We start from the raw sequence: 6284 nt of genomic DNA, 5'->3' as shown, positions 1-6284 counted from the left end.
CAAATGCTCTTTTTATAGAGGACATGAATAATTTATTTTAGTACTAAAGGCTGAGAATTCCTGTAATGCATAATTTGCAAGAATGATGCAATGAGCTCTAACCAGAGACTGGGAAACAATGAGAGGAAAATGATGAAGGGCCACTGGTACCCACTGGTCCTTGCATAAGAATGGGGACCAAAAAGTGTTTGAAATTAATACAGAAGAGCTGGTGTGGCATAAAATAAAGAGAGAAAGAGGGCAGATTGGGAAAAACCTTGCTTCACTTGGGGAAATAACAGCAAATATTACCTGTAGAGATTATGAAGAATTACATGGGAGGGCACATGGAACATGGAATGTAGCCACCAGATGAATGCAATTTTATGGGGAAAAGTGTTAGGAGAAGGATGTGGTAACATTTTTCTGTAGTACAGGCAGTATTTTTTGATATTGAATACACAACAGAAGGCTCTTTTTAGCATAGTGCAGACTGTGTGGGAAAATGGTCCCCCCAAAACCTGGCATTTTGGTATCTCTCTCCTGTTCACAGGACACATCCTCTTCTTTAGCTATCTGTGGCATTTATAAGATAGTAATTGTTACTTGTGGGGACCACATAGCCTTAGAGCTCAGCTGAGGTACGGATGGTATTGTGGAATAAGATGATTATGAACTCTAGGATAAACACTAAGAAACCAGTAATTTATTCCACAGTTGCAGCTTACCACATTTCTAAAATGCATCAAAAATGTGGTAAAAGCTAGGGGATTCTGCCAGCAGGTTTTCACAGCAGATGCCACATATGATGTGGCTTTGACAGATGCTATAGAGCATGGGGACTTCTGGTGAGAGCAGAACCATTTGTAAGATAAAACGTTTATTGTGACTTCTGTAGCTGAGAACTTAGAAAACGCCTAATTCCCCACATTACCACTGGCTGAGAGGAAAAACAGTCTCAGTCACCACTGTGGACTTGGATCCCATGGTGCCATATGGCTAGAAGTCAGTAGATTCGAAGTAGCTGAACCCAATCAAAAAAGTGAGGGATATCATAGATGTTCTGTTTCTACTCCATTCAGTGGACATTTCCTAAGTATTCGAGGGGGGAAAAAGTAAGTAGAGGTACTTACTATGTGAAAATATCTACAGAATCTAAAGCTGTGCAAAAGAACACTCTGCTACTAAATTATATAATAGTGTGTATCACTCATTCATTAAATATCAAGAAATAATTTAAAGTTTTCTGCAATTTGGCATGCTCCTGAGATTATATCCATTCCCCTGTTTTTTGGTTTGGTTGTTTTTTGTTTTTTTTGTTGTTGTTGTTGTATACACCTGTAAGGATAGTTTTATAGGCTTTCTTTGGTTTAAACTCTTGATGTAAAAATTTTTCTTAGCGCTGATTAACTTTAAGAGAAAATGGAAGATCAGTGGATGGACCATAATTTGACATGATTATCAGGAATGGAAACCAGAAAGATTTTTAAAAGTGAGAATAAACTCTTTCTTTGACAGATTAGCTGCTGGTTTCTAAATCTTGTTTCTGAGAGAAGAGTACACATGAGGGTGACATGAGGTCCTCTCTTCACCTAGCTGTTAGCAGACTTGCAAAAAGTCCAGTCATCCCTTCACTAGCTCTCCTGCCCTGTTTTTGAGCTGCAAGGTGTAGTAGGGAGACATGGGCTTTGGATGCAACTTTGCTGATGTTGATTGAACACTAACTCAGTAGGCGGGATTTCAACCCATGTGACCCAGTCAAGTGCTGGACATGGGGTAGTCCTCGATGTTAAGGTGGAGATTGCTCAGTAGCATTTTATGTCTGCAACAAAAAAACCCTTCCATCAAATTTTTATGGGTCATTGATGTGTTACTCCTTCTTTGCTGGGTCAGAAGTAGTGGCCTGACCTTAAATATATCACTGTCCTCTTGCTGTATGCATTTTCCCGCTCTAACAGAAAGCAAGGAGCTTTTCAGATTCTGAACCTAAAATAATGAGAATATGCTTAGGCTTATGAAACATGTTCCCTAGTATAGTGTCATTAATAAAAATCAGAACAAATGTACTTTAGAATAAATGAACGAATGAAATTTAAGACTGATACTGCAAAATAAATTTGAACTGGTTTTTTTTTTGGTGGGGGAATTCATTGGGCTGTGAAAATTAATCACACTGTGCATAGTATCCAACTGGTATGCATTACTCACTGCAAAATAATTCTGTTGTTTTGAACTTTGCATGTATACTGGATTGATTCAATGTTTATTGATATTTTTGGTTTGCATCTCCTTTATGTTTATGCCTACCAGATGGTCTTTATTTGTCATAGTATTTCTTAGGATTTTGTTTTCTATCTCAGATTTGAGTGTCTGCATGATGAAGATGTGAAAGAAGAAACTGAGCGATATTGAACATCACAGATGAGATTGATAAGGGTAAAGAAAGCACATTATGATTACAAATAATAGTGTAAGAGAAAAGCCTGAACTGATCTGTATTTTGGCTCTAGGGATAAGATTCTCAAGCAAAATGTATATCTTAGGGTGTTCCTAGTGTTGAATTTGGGGATTTAAATTTAAAAGAAGCTAAAGTAGATCCTTTTCTAAGATTTTTTTTCAGTAGCACAACTTTTTTTCTTCTTCACAAGCCTTTAAAATCTCATTGCCCAAGACATTTACACAGAGAAGCCCTATGTGCCTAACACTGGATTATAAGCATAATACAGGAGCTGTATAAGAACCAATATCTGCCTAACCCTTTCAGTCTCTCCACCTCAGAAGAGTAGACTGGTTTGTATCAGATCCACTGAGCCAAGGTTCAGTGCTCACTGTTGAGGTGAGGACTGGTTGAGGCAAGGGGGCTTCTTGTATGGGAAACAAATTCCACCCCTTCATTTGCAGGAGGGGACACTGATGTCTACAGTATGGTTTCCTTTGGCAATATTGATCTTTCCTCCCCACCCCTTCCCCCTTCCTTTCCCAATCCCTTCCTGAAATAGCAAGGACACACAAAAATTTTGGAATCCATGAGAAATCTTTCATCATTTCAGATAATGGAATAGTCTTTTCCAGTCTTTAATGGCTGAAGCTTTATGAAGAGAAGCTAGGTCATATGTCCTCAAAAAGATTTTTCCCACAGAGGATACTGGAAGAGCTTTTGGCAAATTTCCAGCAAAAGGACACCTTGCTAGAAGTGATAATCCTTCCATGGACAGACATAGAAACTGGCATGAAAACTCCTGGGTCTGTTAATCTTACAAAATTTAGCTAATAGTCAGAGATATGCTCTTCATGCAAAGTCAACCAAATATAGTGAACACAGTTCCATAAATATATATAGTGAGCATAAAAGCAAATAATAGCCTTAGATAAACCCGGGACACAAAAATACAAGCTCCAAAAGTCCTTTGTTTCTGTCTTAAAGCTAACTGAATTATTTTCCTTCAACTGTGAATCAGTAAATCTCAAGACAAGATGCGCGAGGAAAGCTAAAATAAATTGAGTTTGAGACCATAGACCATTGTCTCAAAAAGACACAATGTGAACAGGAATTAGTTATATCTATATATATAGCAATTTGTTAAAGTTTAACAGTGAATAAAAGGAGGCTGTGATACCAATTACTTGGTGTAGACTAGAAGAGGAAAATTGTTTTCTGGTAAACCAAATTAAATCCAGAGTGACCAGAGAAGATGGTAGATGAAGTTGGTGGTGAAAGATATCCAATAATTAAGTCTGTCTTTTGGTAATGGCAATATTAACAGCAGTCATGTTTAGAAGTCTCTCACTGTAATAAACTGAGTTTTGACTGTAGTCTTCACTTCTTTCACAGAGTAGATTGAAATAAACTTCTTATTTTCTCACCCAGAATATGGCTCTTACCATTGGGAAGTATTTAGGGGTACTGAAGAAGGATCAGAAATTGTTCTATGAAAGGAAGAAGGGAGGACAAAGCAAAGACTGGAAGATTTGGAAACCCTGAAAACAGACACCAGATATTTGCCATGCACAACAAAAAGAGCAAAAGGGTTGGGCAGCAGCTCTGATGCCTGATTAAGGCTGTTGTATGTCTATACTGTACATTATAAAGAGCTGATAACCATATATTAGTGACTGGTGTTAAGTTGATCTTTTGCATGTAATGTGTTATTCAAGCAGTTTCCCCAATAATGTGACACATGTTTAAGGAGACCACAGGAAAAAAAAGACTAGTGACCTTTCTGTCCTTCAGCAGATAAAAATTTTATCATACCTTTTCTATTTCTTTATTCTATATTGACAGCTTGCCTCCCCATGTGGTCAAGTTCTCCTGAACGAATTTTGATTTTGTAGAGTTACTACCAAAGCTGTAATCACAGCTGGGTTGAACACCATGCCTCACCAGCCCAAGGCAACTCAAATTCATTGTTTCGTGGGACCCAGTGGCAAACATAATTTACAGCATCCCTGACCCTGTTGAAAACACTCCTTTTTTCCTGACCTCTTTCAGTTTGAAGAAGATAAAAGCTGTCACAGTTCTCTTCAGGCAGTAACTTTTCAATAGCCATTGGTGAAAAGCACTATATTTAAAGTTCTGTGCTTTCTTATATGGAACAACGTAGACTTTTGGGGAAGTACACAATCCTTTTGTAAAGTTCTTTCTCACTAATCTACAGCTCTGCTATTAAAGGTATCCTTGGAGAGATTTAGGAAAGCAATTGTTTGCTCCACTTCAAATTAAAAGAAATAAAGAAAAGGACGTGAATTCAGCACTGTTATTATCTCAATAACAGGAGTGGTATATACTTTGTCATAAATATATTTTCTTGTGTTGGAGTGGGCAACAATTTTTTTTCTCCTAAAAATAACCTTCACTCTTTTGCACAGCTCTCCTCTGGCCTGTAGGTGTCATAGTCAGAATATGGATGAAATAGATAAATATTAGTCTACTTACATGAAATAACTTTCTGAAAAGCAATGTTGTTGTTAGATAAGCACTGTTATTTATTGAAACTTTGTAAGTGGAGAAACAACTCTAGTATGTAGACAATATAATGGATTTCACTGCACATTCTCTATCTACGAAGATGAAGTTTCTCATGTTTCTTGGGTAAAAAACCATTTTTCTCAAAATTCTTAACTTGATGCCTCCAGCTCTGAACTTGCCTGTCTTGATCCCGCTCTTTATCCATTTTTCCTTTCACCCTTGCTTCTTAATATCTAACTCAGATAAGACCCAGAGAAGTGACTGAAAATATTAAAGAGCAGCAAGTTCCTATGCTAGGAGTAGAGTGTTGGACTGTAGGTGTAATAAAGCCACAGGATGAAGCACCAGTGAATGCTTGGGAAAGCTGCCTGGCCAGTATGGTGGTCAGGACCAATTCCATGATGGAGTGATGGCAACAGTCAGCAATGGAAGACCGACAGATGTCATCTATCAAGACTTCTGTAAGGCCTTTGACATGGTACCACAAGATATCCTTATCTCCAAATTGGAGGGACATGGATTTGATGGATGGACTCTCCAGTGGATAAGGAATTGGCTGGATGGACGTAGCCAGAAAGTTGTGGTCAATGGCTCTATGTCCAGGGAGAGGTCAGTGATCAGTAGTGTCCCTCAGGGCTCTGTCTTGGGATGGTGCTCTTTATCAATGAAATAGTGAGATCAAGTGCACCCTCAGCAAGTTTAGAGATCTGTGAACTTGAACAGTGCAGTTGGCACAATAGAAAGATGGGCATCCATGGGACATGGACAAACTTGATAAGTGGGCCCATAGAAATCCCATTAAGTTCAACAAATCCAGGTACAAAGTGCTGCCCCTGCGTTGGGGCAATCCCAGACAAGAGTCCAGACTGGGAGAAGAACTTGCTGAGAGCAGCCCTGCTGAGAAGGACTTGGAGGTTCTGGTGGATGAAAAGCTGGACACAAGCCAAGGAATCCACTTGCAGCCCAGAAGGCCAATGGTATCCTGGGCATTATCAAAAGAGGGGTGGCCAGCAAATCAAGGTAGTTGATTGTCCCCGTCTACTCTGCCCTCATGGGACCCCACTTCACCATGCACTTTACTCCTGACTGTTACCCATTAATCAGCTCTAACACATAGAGCACCATGTGCTGGGAGATTATGAAGAGTTTTGCTTGTTTTCTAAGACACCTCCATCCCAGACACTAGATATGTCTGCCAGACACTATATGCTATTAGGAGGAAACTGGAAGGGGGGTTGCCTTGTGGTCTCTTATTTCAGTCTGTTGGTGGGCAGTCTGGTAAGAAAGTGGTGCTGAAACTTACTGTGTACCTTGCCACTGGCACCGTGCTTGAATTGCT

The sequence above is a fragment of the Corvus brachyrhynchos genome, unplaced genomic scaffold (genome assembly GCF_000691975.1).
Source record: "Corvus brachyrhynchos isolate BGI_N302 unplaced genomic scaffold, ASM69197v1 scaffold94, whole genome shotgun sequence".
Lineage (NCBI taxonomy): Eukaryota > Metazoa > Chordata > Aves > Passeriformes > Corvidae > Corvus > Corvus brachyrhynchos.
Note: the sequence above shows the minus strand (reverse complement) of the source record.